This window comes from Eumetopias jubatus, unplaced genomic scaffold, assembly GCF_037043125.1.
Source record: "Eumetopias jubatus isolate StellerSeaLion01/CBP00866 unplaced genomic scaffold, mEumJub1_p1.0 scaffold_11, whole genome shotgun sequence".
Lineage (NCBI taxonomy): Eukaryota > Metazoa > Chordata > Mammalia > Carnivora > Otariidae > Eumetopias > Eumetopias jubatus.
Window position 1 is genome coordinate 123006389 of NW_028274817.1, and position 27529 is coordinate 123033917.

At 44.1% G+C, this 27529-nt stretch overlaps 1 protein-coding gene across 1 annotated transcript in view; it reads left to right on the forward strand.

Moving 5' to 3' along the window:
- The window catches only part of PUDP (pseudouridine 5'-phosphatase), a 368457-nt gene that overhangs the window by 252728 nt on the left and 88200 nt on the right, over nt 1-27529 (forward strand). The window lies entirely within an intron of this gene.

The window sequence follows — 27529 nt, forward strand, 5'->3', positions numbered from 1 at the left end:
TGGGTTGATGCCCACCAGGCCACGGTCCAAGGAGAGCCAGACACACACCCGGCCCCGCCCCCAAGCTTCTACTGGACATGATGGCCTTCGATATGACCCCACCCGCAGGACGCGTCCTTTCCTGCTCACCGCATCCGAGACGTTTCCTTCCTACGGTCCAATACATCTTCCCCGCACGTGTGCTGAACGTACCTGGAGCTGAGCGCCCCGCGGGCTCAGACCACCCAGGTGGGCTGCAAACCACTCCCACTCCGCTGTTCCTTTCTGCCCTACTTCTCTCCCTGCACCGACAAGCTGCTCTCCCACAGGGTGAGGTATGGCTTTTCTTTCACTGGGACCAGCAAAGCCGGCTTAGTGTGCCCTTGGGTGATTTGAAGAGCCGCGTGGAAGCATCTCGTGGGGCCGGGGCCACAGGTATTTTGTTTTGTGTCACTGTATGGGGTCTTCAGCCGTTCTGCGCTGTAGCAAAAGTCAGTGCCACCTGCACGCTCTCTCGGGGTCCTGCCCCTCGTCCCCGAGGCGGCCCACACCCCAGACCTGCCCCCCCAAGACTCCCTTCTCCTTCAGGAGCCCGCTCACCATCAGATGCTCCTCAAAGCATCACAAGTCTTGGTTTCCAAAACATGGGGCTTTTCTTAGATTTTTAACATTGAACATTTTAAAATTTAATTTTCTTTTTCTTAATTTTATTTATTTGAGAGAGGGAATGAGAGAGAGCGAGCATAAGAGAGGGGGGAAGGTCAGAGGGAGAAGCAGACTCCCCGCCGAGCAGGGAGCCCGATGCGGGACTCGATCCCGGGACTCCAGGATCATGACCTGAGTCGAGGGCAGTCGCTTAACCGACTGAGCCACCCAGGCGCCCCTAAAATTTAGTTTTCTAATGTGAATGCCCACTACAGAGCCACCAGCCTAGGAAGATCACCCAGCTCTATCGGGAACCCCGCCTTCACCCTGGTGGGTGTCTCTCCTGTTGTCTGCTCACGTAATCCCAGACTCTGTGACCCTGACCCCCACCTCCTAACAACACGACCATGAGACCCGCCTCACCATGTCTCGCTGCTTTGCGGTGTGAATCTTTCACCGTATTGTCTCAAACTATCCTATATGTATTGTACCTTCCCCTTTCAAAATATTATGCAGAGCACAAAAGGTGCCCAGTACAGCACACTGCTCCTAGTCTGTGGCTACACATGAATATCCACGGAGAAAAGAAAGCCCTTCAGAAAAGTGAGGAGACTGCAGAATCACCTGTCAGAACCTTGCAATCGTGAGTGGAGACAGATTATTGCACCTGTGGGCCCGGTTACACACAAGTAGCATGAATCCATGAAGGCTTTTTTCGATTCTGACTTTGACTGAATCCATTCTTCCTCTGCTTCATTCATTCTATGGAATAAAGAGGGAGGAATGACAAGTGTCATTTGTTAATGCAAATCTCTGCACTAACAGTGCTCTACATCTGTCTTTGTAGCCTCTGCACGGACCACCCTTGGACTCAAGAACAGCAAATGCATACTGAACGTGTACGGTAGTCTACGTGTGAAATAGTACCGTGTCTCCTTGGGGGAATAAGTTTAAAATTCAGGGGAGAGAGAGACAGAGAGGCAGGCTGTGTGTTGTAAAATCAGTAAGATTCAGGGTGAAGGCATCAATAATTATGGGGTGGGACCTCTGTGGGAAGCAATGAGCAGCCTTCAGAATCCTATTCTCCTCTTGGACAGAAAACCCCATCTTCACGTTGTTAACTTACATCACCATTTCACCAAATTCCTTCATTCTCCACTCATACTTAAGTACTGTCCCTTAAGTTTTAAACTTTTAGGGGTCAAAGTGCATTTTACCAAATATTAGCAGTGACAGGTATGTCTTTCCGGAAGGAATGTGTTACCAAGCTCTAGAAATAATAGAGACAAAGAATGAACAACTCTTACATACATTTTGTTCTTTAACTCTTTCATTAAACCTTTTGAATGATCACCACGACCATCGTCCTAAATGTGATTATTCACATTTCTTTAAAAAAAAAGATTTTATTTATGTCTCTGAGAGAGAGAGACATAGCGAGAGAGGGAACACAAGCAGGGGGAGTGGGTGAGGGAGAAGCAGGCTTCCCGCGGAGCAGGGAGCCCGACAAGGGGCTCAATCCCAGGACCCTGGGACCATGACCTGAGCCGAAGGCAGACGCTTAACAACTGAGCCATCCAGATGCCCCAGATTATTCACATTTCTTAAATGATAAAAAAAAAAAGTACACTCAGAGAGAATCAGTTATTTGTACCTACTTCTCAAGCGGTTTAATTAAACTCAGCTATACCCCCCAAATGTGTGTGCCTGAATAGCACATGGTTTTTTTTTTTCCATCACGCTACATGGATATTATAGTTTATGTGTGGCGGGGGACACAAGCCAGAGGAAAGAAAGCAAGCAGGCACATCCCCGATCATAGATGCTTGCTCTGGGCTTCTTCCCAAGGTGCATTTTACTGTATAGACACCCAAGGTAAATCCCATATGGACCCAACACTACAAATGTCGATGAATATTTTAAAGGCGGGGTGGAGATCGACGGCTTACACAGCTTTGCCCATTTTGAAAACACAGAATTGAATATGCAGGAAATGGAAACACAGAGGGTTTGTTCCCAGTGTGCTAGGAGCACAGCACGTTCAAGACTCCATCCACTTTCAGTCAGGACGCTATGGCTGGCAGAGAAACCGATTTATGGACTCTTACACGAAATGTTTTGCTGGGTTCTCGCAATGGTAGGCACAGACCAAAGGAGAGTGCAGTCTCTCTCAGTTCTGCTGAAAACTTCTTCAGCATGTGCATTTCAAACTGCCGAGATTTGGAACAGTTCAAAATAACCTAAAGGCGGCCCCTCGGGGGGAGGGGGGCGGCTCGCCAGAGTTTCCGTGTGCGTCTCAGCTTTCAACGCTATTGGAGAACAAAGGTTTCCCAGCTCGAGCGGTGAGGCTTCATCTCTAACACGGGTTTGGAAACATCAAGGAGACAGAAGAAAAGAACCATAGTGCGACAGTGGGTGTCACAATACACGTTCGCACATCCGGACTTCTAAGTTGTTGCTTTATGGACTCGTGCAAAACATATCTGGGGTACTGCAGCCAGATTGAAAAGAAATGTCCTAAAATAAATATAACTCAAATCTGGGAAGAAGAACAGACCCAGAGACAGCCTTCTGGTCATTTTTGAGTGAGATGGTTGAAGAACGATGGCCAAGGGTCCAAGAGGTCTGGAGGATGAAGAAATGCAAATGTGGGTTTCATGAGAGATTATCAAGTGATATGGGCATCTGGAGAAAAGAGAACTCACAACGACATGTGTGGTAGGTGGCCTTCTGAGATGGTTCCCAAAGATCCCGACCTCCTGATGGTCACACCCCTGTGTGCGTATGGGCAGCATGCGCGGTGACTCCCATACAATGAATAAGACACAAAGTGATCTGAGATTAGCGTATTGTCTCCCTCAGCTCAGGCTGCCATAGCAAAACACCGTAGACTGTGTACCTCGAAAAACCTCACAGTCCTGGAGGCTGGAAGTCCGGGATCAGGGTGCCTCCGCGTCAGGTTCTGGTGAGGATCCTCTGCCCGGCTTGCAGATATGGGCTTTCTCCCTGTGTCCTCAAAGCTGTGAGGTGTCTGATCCCACCACGGGGACTCACCCTCTTGACCTCCTCAGACAGCAGCGTGAGACGAAAGGACCTTCTTCCATTCATCATGAGGAGCTGAGTCCTATCAGCAACCACATCCAGGAGCTTGGGAACAGGTCTTGTCCAGGTGCATTCTGGAGACAAGGCCATAGCTCTGACCGGCGGTTGGATTTGTAATTTGTGAGAGATCCTCCTGACAGAGAACCCAGCAAAGCAGCACGGAGCCTTGCTCTGCAGAAATTGCAATCAATGTTGCTGTTTCCTGTCACTCAATTTGAGATCATTTGATCATGGGATACACAGCCATCATCAATACAATATGGTAGCCTTTCTCGAATATTGAAAGGGCTTTCAAAGCTGAGATAGGTTTAGATTTCTTCTTTTGGTTCTCTAAGAGCAAGTCAGTGCAAATGAATCAAAGTGAAAAGCGGGGGTTCGGTGTACTTAATTAAAATGAAGACTTTCTAACCATTTGAGATTTCTGGAAATGGAATAACTTTCTATGAAAAGCAGTTAAGTCTAATCAGACAGTTTCAACTGGAGACCAAATGACCCTATCTCCCAAATGCCATAGGGCCATTAAACCGTTGTATCGGGCATGGACTAGATCTCCAGTTCTCAAACCTGGATACCTATCACATGGGGGAATTTTAGAAAATGCCAAGTTCTGAGCCTCAGCACCAGGGATTCTGATCTAGCCAGTTGGCAGTGATTCTGCAAGTTGCATGTTCTTTGACAGATTCCTCATTTCTGTTTGATGCGTGAAGTCCAAGGACTGTTGTTGGGAATTCACTTGCCTAGAAGAGATCTGCATACCCAATCTTTGGATGTTAGTTTGCAGTTTAAAACGTCCATAACTAATATAGTGAACGCTCTGTGTCCAGGTTCTGTCCAGGCTTACATTTTCTCCACCACATACATCTTCCCCGACATTTATTTTTTTATTTTTTTAAATTTAATTTTATTATGTTATGTTAGTCACCATACAGTACCTCATTACTTTTTGACGTGGTGATCCACGATTCATTGTTTTCATATAACACCCAGTGCTCCATGCAGTACGTGCCCTCCTTAATACCCGTCACCAGGCTAACCCATGCCTCCACCCCCCTCCCCTCTAAAACCCTCAGTTTGTTTCTCAGAGTCCATCGTCTTTCATGGTTCATCTCTCCCTCCGATTTCCGCCCCCTTCATTCTTCCCTTCCTTCCCCTAATGTCCTCCATGCTGTTCCTTATGTTCCAAAAATAAGTGAAACCATATGATAATTGACTTTCTCTGCTTGACTTATCTCACTTAGCATCATCTCCTCCAGTCCCCTCCATGTGGATGTAAAAGTTGGGTATTCGTCCTTTCTGATGGCTGAGTAATCTTCCATTGTATCTGTGGACCACATCTTCTTTATCCATTCGTCTGTTGAAGGGCATCTCGGCTCCTTCCACAGTCTGGCTATTGTGGACATTGCTGCCGTGAACATTGGGGTGCATATGGCCCTTCTTTTCACTACATCTGTGTCTTTGGGGTAAATACCCAGGAGCGCAATTGCTGGGTCATAGGGTAGCTCTATTTTTAATTTTTTGAGGCACCTCCACACTGTTTTCCAGAGTGGCTGTACCAACTTGCATTCCCACCAACAGTGTAAGAGGGTTCCCCTTTCTCCACATCCTCTCCAACATTTGTTGTTTCTTGCCCTGTCCATTTTTGCCATTCTAACTGGTGTAAGGTGGTATCTCAATGTGGTTTTGATTTGAATTTCCCTGATGGCTAATGATGATGAACATTTTTTCATGTGTCTGTTGGCCATTTGTATGTCTTCTCCAGAGAAGTGTCTGTCCATGTCTTCTGCCCATTTTTATGGGCAGATTATTTGTTTTTTGGGTGTTGAGTTTGAGAAGTTCTTTATAGATGTTGGATACCAGCCCTTTATCTGTAGGGTCATTTGCAAATATCTTCTCCCATTCTGTGTGTTGCCTCTTTGTTTTGTTGACTGTTTCCTTTGCTGTGCAGAAGCTTTTTATCTTGATGAAGTCCCAAAAGTTCATTTTTGCTCTTGTTTCACTAGCCTTTGGAGATGTATCTTGAAAGAAATTGCTGTGGGCGATGTCAAAGAGGTTACTGCCTATGTTCTCCTCTAGGATTTTGATGGATTCCTGTCTCACATTGAGGTCTTTTTTTTTTTTTAATAATTTTTTATTGTTATGTTCATCACCATACATTACATCATTAGTTTTTGATGTGTTCCATGATTCATTGTTTGTGCATAACACCCAGTGCTCCACGCAGAATGTGCCTTCTTTAATACCCATCACCAGGCTAACCCACCCCCCCACCCCCCTCCCCTCTAGAACCCTCAGTTTGTTTTTCAGAGTCCATCGTCTCTCATGGTTCGTCTCCCCCTCCGACTTACTCCCCTTCATTCTTCCCCTCCTGCTATCTTCTTCTTCTTTTTTTTTCTTAACATATGTTGCATTATTTGTTTCAGAGGTACAGATCCGTGATTCATCAGTCTTGCACAATTCACAGCGCTTACCATAGCACATACCCTCCCCAATGTCTATCACCCAGCCACCCCATCCCTCCCACCCCACACCACTCCAGCAACCCTCAGTTTGTTTCCTGAGATTAAGAATTCCGCATATCAGTGAGGTCCTATGATACATGTCTTTCTCTGATTGACTTATTTCACTCAGCATAACACCCTCCAGTTCCATCCACGTCGTTGCAAATGGCAAGATCTCATTCCTTTTGATGGCTGCATAATATTCCATTGTGTATATATACCACCTCTTCTTTATCCATTCATCTGTCGATGGACATCTTGGCTCTTTCCACAGTTTGGCTATTGTGGACATTGCTGCTATAAACATTGGGGTGCACATACCCCTTCGGATCCCTACATTTGTATCTTTGTGGTAAATACCCAGTAGTGCAATTGCTGGATCGTACGGTAGCTCTATTTTCAACTGTTTGAGGAACCTCCACATTGAGGTCTTTCATCCATTTTGAGTTTATCTTTGTGTATGGTGTTAGAGAATGGTCGAGGCTCATTTTTCTGCATGTGGCTGTCCAATTTTCTCAGCACCATTTATTGAAGAGACTGTCTTTTTTCCGTTGCATATTTTTTCCTGCTTTGTCGAAGATTATTTGACCATAGAGTTAAGGGTCCATATCTGGGCTCTCTATTTCTGTTCCATTGGTCTATGTGTCTGTTTTTGTGCCAGTACCATGCTGTCTTGGTGATCACCGCTTTGTAATACAGCTTGAAATCAGCCAATGCGATGCCCCCAGCTTTGTTTTTCTTTTTCAACATTTCCTTGGCGAATTGGGGTCTTTTCTGATTCCATACAAATTTTAGGATTGTTTGTTCCAGCACTTTGAAAAATGTCATTGGAATTTTGATCGGGATGGCAGTGAAGGTATAGATGGCTCTGGGTAGTGTAGACATTTTACAGTGTTTATTCTTCTGATCCATGGGCATGGAATGTTTTTCCATCTTTTTGTGTCTTCTTCAATTTCTCTCATGAGTGTTCTGTAGTTCCTAGAGTATAGATCCTTTACCTCCTTGGTAAGGTTTATGCCTAGGTATCTTACGGTTTTTGGTGCTATTGTAAATGGAATCGTTTCTCTAAATTCTCTTTCTACAGTTGCATTGTTAGTGTATAAGAGAGCAACCGATTTCTGTGCATTGATTTTGTATCCTGCCACATTACTGAATTGCTGTATGAGTTCTAGTAATTTGGGGGTGGAGTCATTTGGGTTTTCCACATAAAGTGTCATGTCATCTTCAAAAAGAGAGAGTTTGACTCCTTCTTTGCCAGTCTGAATACCTTTTATTTCTTTTTGTTGTCTGATTGCTGTTGCTAGGACTTCTCGTACTGTGTTGAACAATAGTGCTGAGAGTGGGCATCCTTGACATGTTCCTGATCTTAAGGAAAAGGCTCTCAGCTTTTCCCCATTGAGGATGATATTTGCTGTGGGTTTTTTCATAGATGGATCTTATGAACTTGAGGAATGTTCCCTCTATCCCTATATTCCCTGCCATTTAAAACAAAGTGGGCAAGGGGAAATATTGGAATGAGCATCTCTTCCCTGAGAGGAACGGCGGTGATGCACCTCGCATGTTTGGGGGTATGTCGTTTTCATTACCTTCGCAAATACAAACACTGAGAGTTTTCCGTTTTCAGTAAACCTTCATTGATGTGTCTTTCCTGACAACCTGAACTTTTTGCCAAAGATTGGCCAAGGACATGAGAAAAGACTGCGTGTCCATTCACCTCATAAATACATACCAATGGTGTTGGCATTGAAATAGCCACGAAGAAAAGAGAAAGTCTCCATCCTCAAGGAACCTGGAGGCCAGAGGAGGCGCAGAAACGTTCTGCTGTGAATGGAGTCCCAAGAGCCATGAAACCCAGATTTGACAGCAGGAAAAGGAGACGAGATGTGGAATCAGCCCTTAGGCTGTGCTAAAACATTACGACTTTATTCTAAGGGCATTTTCCGTTGTGCTGAAGAATGTCAAGTAGGGGAGTAACCAGCTTGTTTCAGAAGATCACCGTTCGCTTTGGTACAGAAAACACTGGGGCGTGGGATGGTGCATTTAATTGCATTTGAAGAATTGTTGGCAAATACAGCTGACCCTTAATATGGCTTTGAACTGTGCAGGTCCACATAGACTCGAATATTCTCAATAAATACAGTAGAGCCCTGTAAATGCATTTTCTTTTCCTTATGATTTTCTAAATCACATTTTGTTTTCTCTGGTTTTCTTTTTTGTAAGAACACAGTATATAATACAGAGATCATACAGACCATACGTGTTAATGGACTGTGTATGTTACTGATAAGCTTTCCGGTCATCAGTGGGCTGTTATTAGTTAAGTTTTGGGGGAGTCAAAAGTTATACCCAGATGTTTGTGTGTGTGTGTGTGTGTGTGTGTGTGTGTGTGTGTGTGTTGGGGGATGGTTAGTGTCCCCCCTCCCTCCCCATGTTGTTCAAAGGTCAACCGTAATTTTAAAAGTCGGTAATCAAATACAAAAAGTATTTGTTCATTTGTCTGCCTAGAGGTATCTCTTCTCTGTCAGCATGAAAATGATTTTTAAAAACAATCAGCAAAAGTAACAAAAGCAGCAGCCTCTCTCAACCCACTTCTTTCACCTCACTATCATCGGAAGATGTTTGGTGCTGGTGGGAATAGGGAGGTTAGTTGATGGACCACTTTCTGAAATCACTAGAACTTACTCACCTTGCATGACTGAGACTCCATACCCACCGAACAGTCTCCCCATTTTCCCCTCCCTCCAGCCCCTGGCAACCATTGTTCTGTTTTCCATCCCGTTTCCAGGCAAGACTTCTTTTCCCATTTGTTCTGGACCAAACTTGATTTCTTAAAACCACGAGAAGAGCTCTTTCCACACATGTGGACTGAGCAGTCTTTAAAATCTGAAGTTGCTCAGTGTCCAGCTGGGGAAAGTGTGGGTAATTGTTTTGTTGACCCTTATTCAGACCTTGATAGGCTCCCATACTTTCATGGTGCCCACACAGAAGGAGAGGCGAAATTGCCTCCTACCTAAAATATTACATGAAAATCCTGTCTTTGGTGTCTATCATTCCCCACATTGCAGCGGAAGGAATCCTTCCTAAGCTCTGCACCCACCCCGGTCCCTGCCCTCACCCCAGGCTCTGGGAGCAGCTTCCCAGAACCCTAGCAAGTGTAAACAGACGTCTTGGGGATGGCAGTTTGCATAACAATGAAACCTTACAGTTCCACTGGTTTTTAAAAGAAGGGATTACTGGAACTTTCATTTAAGACTTGAAGGGTTTGACAGAACTGTCAGAACTCCCACTCACCACCCTTGCATGATGAGTGTTTCAAAAATTACCCGTGTAACATCACTCCCCACTCCACATGGCGCTGCTCTGAGATGTCTCGCCTTGAGCCTCCGGATGGTAGACGAAGGCGTGTCTGTGCACGCCTTTCTCACCATAATTTACAGCAGCGATTCCTGCCTGGAGATGCAAATCCTTCTCCTCAGAGGACGCACCCGTAAGTCCCAGGGCCACTGTTCTGCTCTACCCCGGCATGATTCCAGCCCCGGGAACATCTCAATGTTAGCTGCTCACACTCTGTTAGTCACTGTTCTCACTCCCCCCTGCATGTTCTATTTTCTCCTGTTTCTCTCTCGGGGTGACCTATTTTCCTGGAGGCCTCTCCCTCCTTCTTTTTCACTTCTGAATGGTCCGTAAGGGCGGTCAGGGATGCCCCGCCTTTCCATCCACCATGTTTACCCACTGGTCGTAGAGGAACCCTCTGATTTATGCCATCCTTCTCGCATGGATGAGCTGGAAGTGTTGACAGATGAAAATGACATGCCTGGAGGATGGAGTTTGGCTCCCATGAAAGGACACACCTGTTCTAGAGCTGTGCATCCCTGCTCCCATGGGCCACTCACTCCTCCCCAAATATTGAAGATGCTGAGACAAAGAAGAACTTCACTCACGCAAAGGTTCTCTTAACGATACCCAAGGCTGAACCTTCATTTGTGAGAATCAAAACTCGATTGTTGGTGAGGAAGAGAGAGGAGTGGTTGGATTTGCTGGGTTCTGCTTCAGGACAAAGCAATGCCTTCCAGTGTGGGTTGGGCCTCCCCAAGAAGGCCTAAATTACATGTAGGCTCCTGCCAGAAAGCAGTTGTATGATGAACCAAGACGATGAACATTGTCCAGTAAGCCGTTCCTCAGTGGGGAGCACCGGAAGGGCCTGGGGTCTGTAGACAGACCAGGGGGACAGGTAGTAGCTCAGTGACTGTATGGACTTGGGCCCAGTATCGGAATCCTGAGCCTCAGCTGGTATTCACAATTTTCCACTCTCTTTTCCCTACCATCTACGTACTCTCCCCCATCCTTCGTCCTCTCAGAGGTCAGTGCCAACAAATGGCAGCCCTTAAGCATTGGAGGTTGGGTCCGCTCTGCATGATATGCTGGAACCCATAGGTTTTTAGCAGTTGCAACAAATGGCAGCCCTTAAGCATTGGAGGTTGGGTCTGCTCTGCATGATATGCTGCAACCCATAGGTTTTTAGCAGTTGCAACAAATGGCAGCCCTTAAGCATTGGAGGTTGGGTCCGCTCTGCATGATATGCTGCAACCCATAGGTTTTTAGCAGTTGCAACAAATGGCAGCCCTTAAGCATTGGAGGTTGGGTCCGCTCTGCATGATATGCTGCAACCCATAGGTTTTTAGCAGTTGCAACAAATGGCAGCCCTTAAGCATTGGAGGTTGGGTCCGCTCTGCATGATATGCTGCAACCCATAGGTTTTTAGCAGTTGCAACAAATGGCAGCCCTTAAGCATTGGAGGTTGGGTCCGCTCTGCATGATATGCTGGAACCCATAGGTTTTTAGCAGTTGCAACAAATGGCAGCCCTTAAGCACTGGAGGTTGGGTCCGCTCTGCATGATATGCTGGAACCCATAGGTTTTTAGCAGTTGCAACAAATGGCAGCCCTTAAGCACTGGAGATTGGGTCCGCTCTGCATGATATGCTGGAACCCATAGGTTTTTAGCAGTTGCAACAAATGGCAGCCCTTAAGCATTGGAGGTTGGGTCCGCTCTGCATGATATGCTGGAACCCATAGGTTTTTAGCAGTTGCAACAAATGGCAGCCCTTAAGCATTGGAGGTTGGGTCCGCTCTGCATGATATGCTGCAACCCATAGGTTTTTAGCAGTTGCAACAAATGGCAGCCCTTAAGCATTGGAGGTTGGGTCCGCTCTGCATGATATGCTGGAACCCATAGGCAGCCCCACAACAAAGAACGACCCCATATCCTGCATGGCTTTCAAAAGCCTCCCTAGATACTGCTTTAGGTAAAAAAAACAAAAAACAAAAACAAAAAAACTTCTCATAATTATCTGTGCCTACAGTGGAATTCTATTTTCTCTGTAAACTCATGTACTTTTCCCTCACAATGTCAAAACAATGAGTTTCTTGAGTCTGAGAATCATGTATCATTAAATTATATAGCTGACCCTTGAACGACATGGGTTTGAACTGTGCCAGTCCACTTAGATGCACATTCTTTTCAACAAATACAGTACAATATCATAAATTCATTTTCTCTTCCTTAGGATTTTCTTAATCGTGTCTTCTTTTCTCTAGCTCACTTTGTTGTAAGAATACAGTACATCATACACAGAACATATCAAATATGTTGACTCAACTGTTTGTGTTATCGGTAGGACTTCTGGTCAACAGTAGGCTATTACTAGGTAAGTTTTGGGGAAGTCAAAAGTTATACATGGCTTTTTGACGGTGCAAGCAAAGGTGGGGTTTGATGCCCCTAACCCCCATATTGTGCAAAGGTCAAGTATACTCGGTTTTGTGTAGGGTTTTGCCAAAGCTTGAGCACCATTATGGAAAACTATTGCACTGACCGTATTGGAATTGTCTTCCACTCCCCATATTGGAGTCATCTTCACATACAGAGGAGTTTCCACATAGGACTGTGTTTTCTGTGATAGTTTGCCACAGCTTGTTTCATTCCATATTCTGAGAAGTACATTCAATACTATGCTCATAAATAAAGCCAACCCAAGCTCGTGTGAGCAAATACCAGCCTGTCTTGATTTCTCCCCTTGGACAACCTATAATTTGTCTTGGCACATACGCCTAAATTTATTTGCCATTATTTCTGTGGTGTTTTCCTCTTAACACCATCCAAGAAATCTTGTCTGGTGATCCTTATGTTAATGGTATTGTTACTAGTGGCTTTTGGGTTCTACTCTTCTCACTCTTGCATTTTCCGTAGGAATATGTCTTCTGATCTCCTCCTAAACTCAGATTATGCATCCCAGGGAGGCAGCAGCATCTTTACTTCCTTATGTATGCTTGCGCAATCATGCCTGATTGTTAATACGTTAGGACACATATTATTTTGTAGGAGCTGTTTTCCTTGCTTTTCTCCTTTCTAGCATGGCTTGGAAGCATGGCTTTATAGCATGGCTAGGGCATTCTATTGCTTTATTTTCAAATTCTGATTGTGGTAGCTTATATCATACATGAGTGTTATGTCAAGAGAAAGAAGGCATTACATTTGTTATAAAGAAGGCACCTTGATGCAGATAATGTTGAGGAACTCCAGGATACAGGTAGGAAAGTAACGTGAGAGGGACCCTCACCGCAACCTGCCTTCTCCAAGAAACATGGCACTTCACAATGGCGCTAGAAGGCATGCAAGGCCCTGGATGCCTGACTGAAAAAAGACATGAGCTCATGAGCGGGGCAAGAGCAGTGGGCCAGCATTTTGGTCAGGCTTGGCCACAGGTTTTGAGACCACGTACAGATCTTATAGGCTCCCTCGTCTTCATGTCCCAAACGCCAAACCCACGTGTCCAGTAACTGAGTGGATGTCCACTCAGCCAACAAGAACCTGTTCATATGTTGTCGCCTCTGGGAAGGTTAGCTCTTTTCACACTGCTTTGCAATGATTTGTTTCCAGCTATGACTCTGTGACCCAACCATTTTCTCTCTAAGGGTAGGGGGTATTTCTTGTCCAACTTTGTGTCCTTGGACTTGAGTATTGAAAACTATAAGGTACTTCAAACATATGGGTAGACCCAATGCACTACTTCAGTCATACATTCATTCCAAGCCTGGGTGAGTTTACAGTTTTAGCCGCCTCCAACTTAACTGATTTTGAGTAGCCAGAACCATTGTTGGGCCTACCGGCAATAATGAGCATAAACCTGCTTAAGAGCCACTGTGGTTATTATAATTCTCCCTTATTTTCGCAATTTTCGATGAAAGAGAAAGGGTGGCTTTATTTCCACTCTCCACTATCCAGGCGTCAAAACCAGAGCATAAATGTGAGACAGCTTTATGCATATCAAGGGTCATTTCCTGGAGGCACACATCATAACCACAGAATAAAATTTACATTCCTGCAGGCTTTAATTTTGTATTTATGAAATTTTTATAGGTTTTCTAATAGAGAGTCTGCCTAGAGTTTGGTCAAGGTGTGAAAAATGTTATATAGTAAATGGCTGTATCCACCAACTCTTCTCAAGACGTGAGAGTAAAAATGTAAATAGTTGAAATACCCGCAGATGAAAGACTAAAATGTCCTGGACGTGAATCACATGCCATGCCACACTATTAAGTAGTTTGATATATATTATCCTATTTGATGCTTATGAAACTTGCCAAAGTAGAACTCACCAGTTTCCTTTTCTACATGAGGGAGCTGGGACCCAGAAAGATGGTTATACGGCCAGTAAAAGATGGGTATGTTAGAGCCAGATTTCCCTAACTCTAAAAACATTGCTCTGCTAGACTCCGTTCCTCATTTAGGTGATGTCTTTCTTTTGTCTTGACTTTTTTTTTTTTTTTCTCAGACTTCCTTTCCCTAAATGGAGCTGGTACCATGGTTTTACAGCTATTTCCCTTCGTGAACATATTTTCCCCTAGTCAAATTTAGCCACTTTTCCTTGCCTCTCCCCGTTAACAAATGCTTCCCAGCGTCTATAATAGAGACGCATACATTTTCATCTCTCCGCGTATGGCAAAGGGACATGTCAGCCAGTTGGAAGATTGCTTTGAGTATACATCCTCCTCCGTGGGCGTGAGGGCAAGCGCTGTTCAGCCAACAGCCGGCATGGGAAGGTGGCTTTGATCTTCGGGCCGGCAAGATGGTCTTTTTTGTAGGATGGTGCAGACCTGATTTTGTCCTCCTGAAAAGGCATGTGATTTCTTGTCTTCTCCCGCAACAAGCCTGATCCGGTCCTCACACACCACACCTTCTCTTCCAACAGCACGCACACTAAAAATGCACGGTGCCACATGCAAGGTGTCCCCATGTCAAAAGCCAGAGAAGCAGGGATGCAGCCTCTCTTGCCCACTCAGTGGCCAAACCCTGACATGAAGGATCCAAAAATTTTGACTCACACATATTTCAATCCACCATTTCCCGGAGACGGCCGCTTTGATGATCTATTGTGTTGTACTTACCTAAGACCCGAGAAGGCAATCAAGGATTCCTTGAGTGGAAGCATCGCTTTAGCATAGCTGTATAAAGATGACCTGGATTGTTTAAAAAAAAAAAAAAAAAAACCACGCAAACTTGCGATTGGCACCCTTTCCGACGGCTCCTCGTGAGCGTCTCTTCCTGTTCTCCGTCACCTCCCTGTTCCGTAACGAGTGACGTCCTGAGCCTGGCGCTGCCTGTATATCTCCTGGTTGCTGCGCTATGCCCTTCATGCCCTCTGCATGCTAACGGAATCCCTAAGTCACATTTCCAGTCCAGACATCTCGAGAAATCCCAGACCGTGCGTTCTCCTGACTAATGCATCTGTTTGGGTTCCCCAGAGGAATTTTAGCCTTAACAAGTGACAAACTTAAATTCTTGGCTTCTCCCTTCTTGCTGTCCATTGCTCAACACTTACCCTCCTGCACGTTCTCCCTGTCTTGGTAAATACGCACCTATAGCCGCAGGACGCACGTGCTACCCACGAGCTGACTTTCACGCCCTCTCTCTCCCACCATCCTCCTATGCCAACCTCACATCTGTCCCCAAATCTTGTCCTGCTTACTCTCAAAATGGCCCCAGTTTGAGGATGAGGGAGTGGCTGGAAGAGGGTTAGGGAGGGAGATACACGTGAAAGAAAATAAGCGCAAGATAAATTGCATGTTATAAATGATATGTGCCATGAAGAATAAGCACAGGGAGGGCGTGGGGGTCCTGGAAAAGCAGTCCACACCCTTGGGAGTTGGTGGCCCCATTTAGCAGATGGCGCCCCATGCTCTTTCCTCTTATACGCCGTTAATTCTGGAGACTTTCCAATCATACCATCTCAAACAATTTTCTAAGGTTTTATGCTACATCTTCTGCGTATAACATCACAATCATCAACGAAAAAATATTAAATTTTAATATTGAAGGAACGAAGGCATTCCCCTGGATTAAATTTCCATATGTTGGCCCATGAATATAATTCTCTCGAATATAATTAAAATATCATAAAAGAAAAAGCATGAATATTATTTACCTTGAAGCCAATGCTGTAGAAAGTGACACGAACGGTTGTGCAATTATCTGGCGAATTGATCGATGCAGACTGTTAATCTGTGTGTCTCAGACGCTCCAGCCTATTTTTCTTATCTCCTACCATTATAAATTTCTCAGCAGTGTAAAATGGGATTGTACCGTTGCCTTCACCAGGGAAGAAATGCATCAAGCTCGGAGATATGTAAATCTCTTATCAAAATTTTAGGAATCATCATGTTCCTAAGAGGGAAATTTGAGATAAGGTTGAATTCCCATAAGGCAGTCTTTCAAAAGAACCCACACTTTCCTTTTGCACTCACTACCCCGTCTTCCTCTTCTGCTTAGCATGGCTTACTTACAAAGCACGTGTTTCGGAAGTGATGAGGTTGGTGGGAGTGATATATTTTATCGCCCAAAAACTGAAAACTGTATGCCATCGTCACTCTGTCTTAGTCTGGACTCTCCACTTCTTTTCTGTAAAGATTCCCACCGTAAGAAGATGTAAATGTCTCAGTGACCCGTTCCCTCTTCCAGTCCATGTCCCTTCATTGATGACTTGTTGCCGCATCATACTTTTGGTTAAGAGGTAGATTCTTAATCGGATCAAGGATATTGCATGGGTTTCGTTTGACGGATGGATGACAGGCAAAGGTCTCACCCAGCCTTTGATGCCGTTTCATGGCTCCAAGATCAGCTTCGGGCTCTCCCTGCTTCTGGTGCCACCGTTTGCCAAGGACTAGACCCTCCTGGTGTCGTCCCTCATCTATGAGCAGCTGTCACTGAGTCTGGTGTGAAGACTAAGGGCATAGACTCTGGGGCCAGGATGCCCCCATCGCACCCCTACACGGTCTTTGGTAAGTCTCCGTGACTCAGTTTCCCCACCTGTGAAATGGGATAACAGTTCTTCTACCATCGGCCAGTGTTATCATGCAAGATGGGTAGTGCCAGATTTCCCTCACTCTAAAAACATTGCTCTGCTAGACTCTGTTCCCCATTTAGGTAGCCCAGTAGGGCCAAGAGGGTGTGATGTCAGCTTGGACCTCATGGTGGTTGGAGGAGGCTGGGGCTCCCCACTCAAGCTCCCTGAGAGCCTCAGTTTCCCACATGTCAAATGGGTTCCATAGTTCGCCTTCCTGATATGATCCCTGTGGGGACTTGAGTGAGAATACAGAAGCCAAGGTGCTTTGTAAGCTGAAACGCGTAAAGCACAGGCTCATTTCCATTATCACCCCGGACGCTATTGTTGTTGAAGGCAATACACGCAAACACACGTCCACACCGTCTGCCTCAAGAACCCATTTTTGGTCTTCTATTCATCCTAAAAGTCTGAGGCGTCTGCCACCTCGTGGAGGCGTGAATGTGTAAACCCTTGGCCTGGGTGGTGTTTACCCCCAAAGACACAGGCGTGGGGCACTTTGCAGGAGAAGGGCTGCCCGGAAGGAAACGCTGTTGTGTGGACTTTTAATGCCCTTTCCTTTTTAAGTAACCGCAGAGCAGGATTACATTAAATTCGGCTGCACGTGTCCTTACTCCCCTGCGGCCTCATCAAACAAAGCTTGCGCCCCTGGGATCAAACAGCAGGTCTTTGGCAGCTGTGTCAGCAGATTGACTTCCCCCATCCATCAGGCTCAAGGCTGGAAGGCGGTTTGGAGTCGCGTTTGCGGAGGTTGGGGGGAGTGTTCTCCCCCCGCCCCGCCCCGTGATGGTAGGCGAGTGTAAGCTGCTCCCAGGAATAGGACCCTCTTTCTTACCCAGAAGCCCAAGTAATTGACCACCAGAGCTGCTTGAGTTGTGCGTATCGATCAGTGACAGTCCGAGGCTCTCTTGCCATCACTCGTCCTAGGAGGCCTAATTAACAGAGGCTTGCTTGCTGAATTAGATGAAATTTACTGTCCGCTGAAATTAATGTGATGTTGTCTAAGCATCCTTCACCTAATACTGGAAAAGGAAGTTTAAGTGCTGGGAAGGTGGTGGGGGTGGGCGGGTGGGGGGTGGTCCTATTGAGAGCTGAAACGTTTAACAGTAGCAAAGAAGTCGCTTTTTCAGAGTTTGCTTGGGCCAGCTAGAAGAACAAATATTGTGTATTTGTCCTCAGACCTGATAGCCAGCGTGTAAACCTAACAACTAATTGTTATGCAAAACAACTCCTATGAAGAATTATTTGCTGTGGTAGCTATTGTCATTTACTTTTGCTCCGCTGTGAATTGAGATGTTCCTTCCATTAAAGATAAGCAATACAGATTTACCACGATTTGGTAGCATTGGGGAAATAATAAAGGAGTTTGAACTTCATTAATACTTTGAAAGGCAGAGGAGGGAGGACTATTTCTAAATCTACATTTACAGTAAAATCTGAAAGAAGAAAATTTAATCAACTCTGACTACTTCAGATGCCACGGCTGTTTTTGTATCTGCGATTTTGTAAAATGCAATTCTTCCTATTGTATTCCAGTTAATTGGTGGTGCAATTTTTTAAGTAGCTCTGTTCAGGACTTCACAGATTTCTGCCAAGATATCCTTAGTCTTCTGTATAGCACTCTGAATGGATATCCATTTTGTCTTTCTTGAGAAACTAATTAGAAGAAAAAAAAGTTAGGACTAAAACCATATTAATAGATGCTCCATAAACAATTAGGGGATCATAGTTTTAGACCCAAATACTTAACAACCTTGACTTGAAGGAATAGGGATACATTTTTAAAAAATCAATATATATTTCTATTTCTCTCTTCCCTAGGCATTTTTTTTTTTTTAAAGAGAGTTTTGCCCTGTTTAGCTCGACTGGTTTGACAGCCAAATATGCATTGATCTTGGGGTTTAGTATTATATTTGAATACATAGAAATGAAAGCCTTATGAAAATCTTCAGACCACATTTCAAATTTCTAGAGGTCATTACATCTGAAGATACTATATTTATTTATTTTGCACGTTTAGCCACATTCATTTTTGAATTCTTCCGGAAAGAGTTTGGTCTAATTCAACCGGTGAAATAATCACCTGACAAGCCCACACTTCCACCAAGTCCTTCTGGTCATTTTAGAGTCAAATGCCATAGGAAAGATGCGTCATTGTGAAGCTCAGGACTCTTTTTGTAGGAACAAGGGAAAGGGTAGCAGCTCATCACTTGTAACATCTCTAGGTCACCTGCTTTTACATCTCATTTTAGACACATAAAGGATCACTGGAAGACCGATCCATAATTATATATAAATATATATAAAAATATATAAATATATATAATTATTATGTATACATAATTATCGGTATATCCCATAACAATCCATAATTATCCATAAGGAGATGATTCATCCTTTTAAATGCTTACATGCATTTTATTGAGAAGGTACATCATAATTCATTTAACCATTATTCTATCTGTACACATTTAAATTATATCCAAATTTTATTGCTATAAACTACCATTCCCTAAGTACTTTTGTCATATCCTGTGAGCTAGAACCAAACTACTGTTGACCCTTGAACAACATGGGGGTGGGTTAGGGGCGCCAACCGCCCACATAGTCAAAAGTCCACCTATGACCTTTGACTTCCTGAAAATGAAACTACTAAAAGCCCCCTGTTCACTAGATGCCTTACCAACCATATATAAACAGTGGATCAACACATATTTTTGCGTGTTATATTATAGCCTGTATTCTTGCAATAAAATAAGCCAGAAAAAAGAAAATGTGATCAAGAAAATCATCAGGAAAAGAAAATACATTTATAGTACTGTAAATATTTATTTATTGTATATATATTGACATATTCAATATATATTACATTGTATACAAATACTGTATACAAATATACTTGTATGTTACATATCGGATACAAATATTTATTGAGTATCTTTATTGAAAACACAAGTGGGACCCATACAGTTCAAACCCATATTGTTCACAAGTCAATTGTTTTTTAATTACTATTGCTTAAAATATGATTTAATACCTGTGGGGCATCATTTCCCCCATTAATTACCTGAATTTCTTTCCATGAATTTTACTGGCTTTTTTTTTTTTTTTGGCAGTTCCCCCCTGCCGTGTGAATCTTAGAATCAGTTTGTCTATTTCAAGCATAAATCTGATTAATTATATCTTTTTTCTCAAATGTGAACATGGAAGTGTAAGAATGAAAACATAAATGTCTTTTATACTTTGGGACAATCATCTCAAAAGATTCTGTGTTTTAATATGTTGAATATAATATCTGCAAGAATGAGATTATGGCCCCTGATGATGAGTTGCCAGTGAATGGGATTTATCATAGTCATTTACTATCAATGTCATCGATGTTCTTGACACGTTTCACTGAACACCGGTGTCAACCCATGTCGACGTTTTTGTACTGAATACTTGTCATCTCAGCCATAGTCTGCATATTTTCATTTTGCCCCCGCGGTGGAAGATGGTGCCGGTGTGTGTATTAGTCAGCTGTCTCATGCCGTGTAACGAATACACACCAAATGTCTCATCTTACAATAACACACATTCATGTTCTCACAGCTTCTGTGGCTCGGAAGTCCTGCGGTGGCTGAGCTGGGTATCTGTGTCTCAGGGCACCTCGTGGTGTCAGCTGGGACTGCAGTCCTTTGAAGGCTTGCCTGGGGAGGGAAGATGTGTGTGCAGGATGTCTCGCTCACATGGCCATTAGCTCCGAGTCTCCGTTCCTGCGGATCTGTCGGGAGAACCTCCACTCTGTACTGGGCAGCCTGCTCCTCTGGGCTGCATGAGTGTGCTCACAAGACAGGCGCTGGCTTTCTGCCGAAGGAGGGAGCCAAGACAGAGAGCAGGAGAAAACCAGAAAGTATTTCACGAGCTCGCTTTTGGAGGCATGCTCCAGCATGGCACAGAGAGTAGAGTCCTATTGGCCATACAAACCGATCCTGGTAGAAGGCAGTTCAGGGTGATGTACGGGTGTGAAGAGCATGGGGCAGGGAGCCTCACAACCCCCTTGAGTGCAGCTACGGCAGTGAGCGAGAGCTGATACTTCCAGTTCTCTCTCTGGAGCCAGAAACACATCATTTGTATTCAAATTTTCAATTGCGTGTGGTCCAGTGCTTTCCTTTTTGATAATTTGGCACCACCACCGGCATGTGCGATGTAGTGGGATAACCATGACCACAGTTATGAATGTGGCCAATAAAATCACCTTTGGCGGGGCGCCTGGGTGGCTCAGTCGGTTGAGCATCTGCGTTCAGCTCAGGTCATGATCCCAGGGTCCTGGGATCGAGTCCTGCATCAGACTCTTTGCTCAGCGGGAAGCCTGCTTCTCCCTCTCCCTCTGCCTGCCACTCCCCCCTGCTCATGTGCATGTCCTGTCTCTCTGTCAAACAAGTAAATCTTTAAAAAAAATAAAATAAAATAAATAAAATTACCTTTAGGGGAAGTCTCTTAAGTTATGGAGTTCTTTGTTTTAACATCATTCTTTTTAAAAACTTAATGATTTTTTTCCTTCTCCATAGTTAATTCTTTATGTAGGTTGAACATTATTTCCTAGACCAAAAGAGCACCAGTTGTCAAAGGCACCAGGGATTATACCACGTGCGATGTACCCAACAGGGCTACGTGGTGCATCGTTCCAACAAGCTGGATAAATACTTCCTTTTTTGCTGGCCACATCTCAGCCCTTGTAAGATCTGTACTGTGTTCCAAAAAACTCAGAGGAGGTGCATGTTAAGAAGGACTAAGTCCTGTGGCTTCCTGTCCTTCCTTAGAATCTGTCTTTTCTCTCTCCTTCTCTCCCTGCATCCCTCATCCCTCCACCCCTCCCACTTATTCTGTTTTAAATTACCCAAAACGCACACAGGAGTCTATAATCCAGACAGAGTTGGATGCGCCAATGATTCACACAGTATATAAATTACAAAACAGAACTTGTTTTACGGTGCATTCTTTTCTTTAAAAAGATTTTATGTATTTATTTGTCAGAGAGAGAGCACAAGCAGGGGGAGCGGCAGGCAGAGGGAGAAGACGACTCCCCGCGGAGCAGGGAGCCAGACGCGGGGCTCGATCCCAGGACCCCGGGATCATGACCCGAGCCGAAGGCATTCGCTTAACCCACTGAGCCACTAAGATGTCCTTACAGTGAATTCCTTACTCAATTCTGTGACCATAAGGAAGGATGTGGAGATAATTTGTGGAAACTCACTGAATAGAAAAATTAAACGCACAGTAAGATATTTTACTGTATTGGCCAGGAAGCTTTCGATCTTTCCTTTTCTTTAGTCTTCCTGATCCACAATTTGACCGTCCTTAGGTAATAATTTAAGTCCAAAATATCAGTCATAATGAAGGGACTTGCCGAGAAACACTTGCTCATAAACACACATGCGTGTACACGCACACAAACATTCTGAACCTAATTAAAACAAAACTATTTTCAATTTCTACCCCTCAGGCGTCTCTAATGGGATAAAAGGTGTCACGTTTGATGAAATAATGGTCTTCCATTCACGGCCTTCTTGTGGTCCAGGAGGCCAGCACTCTCGCAATGAATATGACCTTGGTTTGGGATTGCTAATGATGTTGAATCACCGTACTTCACTTCTTCTCAGGGAGGTTATGGTAGCAATTAACTTCACAATTCACATGGTCAAGATGACTCACAGTTGAAAGCTCCTGCGTTGTCTGAAGATCAATTTTTTCTTTTAGGATTGCACTAGAAAGCCTAAAAGCAGCCGTGAAACAGGACGGTGTGAATAGCGGAGGTCTGATTTCCAGGAAGGAGACTCACCGTTTGGGGAGTTTCTCACCCCGTTTTCCCTCCGGAGACTGAGAGTCGGTATATCTCTCAGTTTTTGACATTTTATAAGGCTGTATTATACCTGTCAATAATTATTATTTATTCAAGACATCATATTAAAAAGGTGTGGGGAGAGACTTCTTCTAGAGTCTCTTGCATCTCTGCCTGTATTGGAATTAGAGGTCCTGACAGGCTTCCTTCTGGACAATCTTTCAAGGATGTTTGTGTCGCTAACAGCCTTGGGTTAGGTTGTCGCTAACGACATTGTCCTCCTCCCAAACAAGTAGCCAGTTTGCTTACTCATCATGACTTTATTCATAAAGACAATATCTTCCGTGAGAGGAAAGATCAGACAGCCTGACCCCCCATTATTAGTATTCAGGTAAGGTTCCCTAAGTACAGGATCCTCTCCTACAACACTATCTAGTATGTGTGCACCTGCCGTGGGGGACGCCAGCCACCACGTTGTGAGGAAACCCTATGGAGAGAGAGACCAGGAAACAAGAGACCAGGGCTTACCTTCAACCACACGAGCGAGCCACAGATGGGGCTGCAGCCCTGACCAACAGATGGGCTACAAGCCCATCAGATACTTTGAGCCAGAGGAACCCAGCCAAGACACACCTGGGCTGTTGACCCACAGAAGCTGTGAGATGTGTGATGTTTGGGTGGCTACATTTGGGGATGATTTGTCACACAGCAGTAACTGAATAATACAAACCAAGAAGAGTGCCCAGAACATGAGAGGGGTTCATTAATGAACAAAGTTAAAGAAGATACATGTTTCTAGGTTCATGGATGTGGTCCTCTTGACAACCAGTGGGGCTCTCTGGTTCCCAGAGATGGCATCATAGTTCTCAGACAGCCTGGACAATGGAGCTGTGGCTCTTCTCCATCTATCTATCATCTCCTTACCTACCTATCAGTCCATCTATCCATCCATCCATCCATCCATCCATCCATCCCTATCTCCCTCTCTCCGTCCATCCCTCCATCCTTCCATCCATCCCTCCATCCATCCATCCATCCATCATATCTATCTATCTCCCTACCTACCTGTCCATTCATCCATCCATCATCCATCCATCCCTCCCTCCCTCTCTCCATCCATCCCTCCACCCATCCATCATATCTATTCATCCATCCATCCATCCATCCCTCCCTCCATCCATCCATCTATCGTCAATCTATGCATCAAAGAAATTAAGGGACAGGCCAGAAGAAGCCTCCCTACATGAGCCTACAGCCAATCCTAGACATGTAGCTGAGATAGAGGACATGGAATTCACCAGAAATCCTCTTGAACAGGACTGGCTCTTTGGGAGTTACCATCTTGTAAGCCTACTGGGGATGGCCAAGTCCACCTGCTCGGGAATAAATGAACAGCCTTCTCAGGAATAAATAAATAATCCTTACTCTGGAGGGAGATGCTGATTAGTTTTCAGGTTTCATATTTCTGAGTGGGGTATGCAAAACTGGGTAAGCTGAGACCTTCTTCTAAATACATGTTTCAGAGAACGTCCAAGTACCTGCCTGCAGCCCCCACTTGTCGGTTCCTTCTGCAGTGTCAACAGTCCCCTCTTTGATTCTGAATCCAGGTACTTTTCTTCCCACAGAAGGGAATCCAAACTAGTACTATGGTGAGCCACTCTCTTCTTACGTTTTTTAATAATTTATTTCTTCCCAACAAATATATCCCCCAATGAAAATTTTCCCAAACATACAAAAACTGGAAGGAATTCTCCCTTGGACATTTATGTCCCTGCCACACAGATGCTACCATTCATTAACTAAAATTAACATTTTACTAGATATATTAGTTTCCTATCACTGCAAATTACCACACTCTTAGTGGTTAAGTGACATCAACTTAGTACCTTTCTGTTCCGGAGGTCAGAAGTCTGACGCAGGTATCCCCTGCATGGTGTTGGCAGCACTGTGTTTTTTTCTGGAGGCACGAGGAAGAATCTGTGTCCTTGCGTTTCCAGCTTCTAGAAGCAGCCTATATTCCGTGGTCTGAACTTCTCCCTGCATGCAGTCTTGCTTGTGTCCCTTTCTTTGCCGAGGTGTTGATCCTGATAAACCTCGTGCTTGTTAATCACCCTCTCAGTCGGCTTCCTGCAGAACCCAACCCCAGACACCACACTCTGTCAAATAGTGCGAGGAGCATGATGTCTCACAGTCAACTCGTGAAAATCTAAAATTATGTTCTGGAAGAATTCAAAGATATTTGTAGTTAAAAAAGAAAGAAAGAAAAAAGAAGAAGGAGGAGACAGAGAAAGGAAGGAAGCAGGGGAGAAAGGAAGGAAGGAGGGGAGGGAGGGAAGGAAGAAGGAAAGAGAGCTATTCCTCTTTCGGTGGAATGTTGGGACAAGTCTTCTTTTGTAGATGGTGGGTCAGTGTGAATGAAAGTCTTCTCTAGGGCGACTTGCTTTTCTAAGGCCGTGAGTTTCAGTCCACATTCACACATTCAGGTGTTGGCTGACACTTTGCCATTTGACGGTGGAATCCCATTGGGCTGAACTCTCGACTTAACTAAGTATTTCTTTTTATTTCCTTGAGCAATGATAGAGTTTCTCAGGGGGTAGTTTGCTATTTAGCTGAAACTAGCTTCACCTGGACCAAGTCAAAATAACTAAAACCAAGAATTATCTCCAGTCACTTTTTTGGTAAATGGAGAGAACCATTGAAATTTTCTATTCACATAACCAGAAAGAAAACACAAATTGCTTACTGAAAACCCTATCTATCTATCTATCATCTATCTATCTACCCATCCATCCATCCAGCCAGCCAGCCAGCCAGCCATCCATCCATCTATCCAGCCATCCAGCCATCCATCCATCATATCTATCTGTCTGTCTAATCTATCTATCTACCTGTCTATGCATCCATCCATCATCAGTCTATGCATCAACTATGTATTACCTATCATGTATCTCCCTATCTACCAAATTATTAATCACTTATTTATCAACTATCTACCTATCTTTGCATCCGTCTGTCATCAATCTATGCATCAACTATTTATTAGCTATCATCTATACCGGATTACTAATCACGTATTTACCGTCTATCTACCTATCATCTCTTTATCTGTGTATCATCTATCTGTCTATCCATCTCTGTTAAACACACAAAAAGCCTACCAGAACTCCTGATTATTTTCCTCCCCTCACATCCCGTATACAATCTATTATGAGATACCCCTGGCCCTGTCTATGTTCTGTCTGGCCACCGCTGCCATGGTAGCCCAGACGGCCTTGAGCTCTCATTCCTACACCACTCTGCTGGTCTGTCTCTTGCTGCTTCTCCTCGCGCTTCCCTCACTGCTATATGTTCACACTGCAGATGGAATGAGTTTTGGCAAAAACACATCCCAGCTGAACACCCTCCAAAGCCTTCCCATTAAGCCCAGGAAGACACACAAACTCGTGCCCAAGACCCCAAGTCTCCAAGTGTCCCTGCTTCCTACTCACCTCTTGAGCCTCTTCCCTTCCTACTCCACTCTTTACTCACTAGCCTCTGACTAGTCCTTTCTTCTGTCCTATGAAGTGACCAGCCCACTTCCTCAGGCTCTGCATCCTCCTGGCCCCTGTCATCATGAGGAGAGTCCAAGTGTCATCTCTGCAGGTAAACTTGCCCAACCACTTGTCGAGAATATCAGCTCTACCAGCCAACTCGGAATCACTGTGAATCTCCTGGGACATTGTGACCATCCCATCTCTTTCAAATCCTCCAACATACGAGACACCATGGTGGCATAAGTCATTTTGCTTTATTGTATGAATAGGCTTCACGAGAGTGACCTTACCTGTCCTTTTCACTGCCCTGTGCCTGCCCTTAGAACGTTTATCAACACATAGTTGGTGCTCACCAAATGTTTATTGCATGCAGGTTTAATTCTTTTGTTATGAACTAAGATAATATTTTTTTAAAAACCCTGAGGTTATGTACAAACTAGGTCTTATTTTCTGTCATAAGCACAGGCTTTAGGAACGAAAGTATAGTAGCCAAACTGTTGAGAAAACATCGGTCTGCTTCAAGATTCACAAGTGAAACTTTTCCCAAGCTTTTTGTGGTAACTATAAAGATAATCCTTGAATCTAATGATTAACATAAGTGCAAACAATTTAACCGTAAGTATGTATTAAATTCAAGTATCAAAGATGATTCGTATCAAGCATCAAAGACAATATAAAAGAAAGTCATTAATGGCCATACTGTTCCATCCTCAGCAAATAAGAAATTATATTTTCATTTTGGGGCTGAGGTTATTATGCTATAAACACTAGGAAACTGTGTAAAAGAGTTTCAGGGAAAAGTAATGACCTACAGTTACATAAAGGATTGTGTAGTGGAAAGAAATCCTTTTCTTCTGAGACCCCAGTAATAAAAGACAGGTTAACAACAGAAAAACAGACAGACGTTTATGAACACATCTACATCCTGTATACATGAGGGATACCCAGAAGAAATGGATCATCCAAAGAAGTGGCTTTAGAATTCAGAATCTTTTTTTTTTTTAATTTTGTTTATTTATTTGTCAGAGAGAAGAGAGCACAAGCAGGGAGAGTGGCAGGCAGAGGGAGAAGCAGGCTTCCCGCTGGGCAGGGAGCCCGATGGGGGACCCTGGGATCATGACCTGAGCCAAAGGCGGACGCTTAACCGACGGAGCCACCCAGGTGTCCCAAACCATAAGAGACTCTTAAGGATAGAGAACAAACTGAGGGTTACTGGAGGGAGATGGGTGGAGGTTGGGTCAGATGGGTGATGCGTATTAAGGAGGGCACTTGTTATGACAGGCAGTGGGTGTTGTAAGTGATGAATTACTGAATTCTACTTTTTTTTTTCAAATGTTTCCAGATTTTATTAAAAGCTTATCATTTAATATTATATTTGTAGAGTTCATCCATATATTTGTACATATTTCTTGTTTATTTTAAAGTCTGTTACTATTCCATTGTTTGGCTCTATGATATTATATTTTTATGCCTTTAATGTACATTTAATAATTTCCAGTTCTTGCTTTTCATAGAAAACCATACTTTGATAAATGCTCTTTTACCTGAAATAACCT